Consider the following 1314-nt stretch of genomic DNA (forward strand, 5'->3'; position numbering starts at 1 on the left):
TTTTTCCTACAGGAAGTTCATTGAACTTCTTGGATGTATATATTCATGTCTTTTATCAAATCGGTTTGGGGGTGGGGGTTAGCCATTAATTCTTCAAATATTTTTCCTGCCCCTTTCTCTCTCTCCTCTCCTTCTTGGGACTCACATTATGCATATGTTGGTATGTCTGATGGTGTCTCACAGATCTCTTAGGCTCTGTTCATTTTTCTTCATCCTTTTTTTTTTTTTCCTGCTCTTCAGACTGGATACTTTCAGTTGGCCTATTTTCAAGTTCACTCATCTTTCCTCTGCTCAAATCACCTATTGAAACCTTCTGGTGAATTTTTCATTTCAGTTATTGTACTTTTCAACTCCAGAATTTCTGTTTGGTTTGTTGTATCATTTATATCTCTTTATTGATATTCTTTTTTCCTCCATGAATGGGCCGTACTTTCTTGTTTCTTTGCATGCTTCATAATTTTTTGTTGAAAACTGGATATCTTGAATATTATGGGGGGAAAAACAAAAGAAAGAAAAGGAAAGGAAAATTACTCTCTAGGTCTTTCCAGATTGGCTCTGGGTTGGGAAAACTCCTTCAGTGCTTAACCAGGCCATTTACAACTCTTTTTTAGCCTGCACTTCCTACATCTGTGGCAGATGCCTTGTAAGTGATACCTGCCCTCTTCAAGATTTGCCCCCAAATTCCTCCGTGACTTCTAGGCTAATAATTTGGATCTTTTATTATGGCTCAACTGGGGAAATACTGACTCTACTTTGGGAGAAAATAAATTATTCACCAAAAGAGTTGCAGAATCCAGTTAATATGTACCAGTAGTAACTGGGAGAATGTACCAGGGGATGGGGATCTTGAGGGTGCTGGAACAAGGGACTGGAATATAAGACCAGATAAGGAAGACATAATAATATAAGGACACTCTTTTGTGATATAGGATTTAATATCCTAGCAAAGACACCTGGAACTGATCCTAGTACATCACTGAGAAAGCTCCTTAAAGCTTGGGAAAACAATACCCCATAGTGAGAGAAGTGGAGGTGCTGGAACTGCCTTGGAAAAGTTAAAATGTAGACATGCTAGGGACTTCCTTGGTTAAGACTCTGCACTTCCAATGCAGGGGGCCTGGGTTCAATCCCTGGTCAGGGAACTAGATCCCACATGCGGCAACTAAAAGCCTGCATGCTGCAACTAAAAGATCCTGCATGCCGCAACTAAAGATCCCACATGCCACAATGAAGGTACCTCATGCCGCAACTAAAGATCCTGCATGCCGCAATGAAGATTCCGTGTGCCACAACTAAGGCCCAATGCAGCCAAAT

This window comes from Phocoena phocoena, chromosome 10, assembly GCF_963924675.1.
Source record: "Phocoena phocoena chromosome 10, mPhoPho1.1, whole genome shotgun sequence".
In the NCBI taxonomy this organism is placed as follows: Eukaryota; Metazoa; Chordata; class Mammalia; order Artiodactyla; family Phocoenidae; genus Phocoena; species Phocoena phocoena.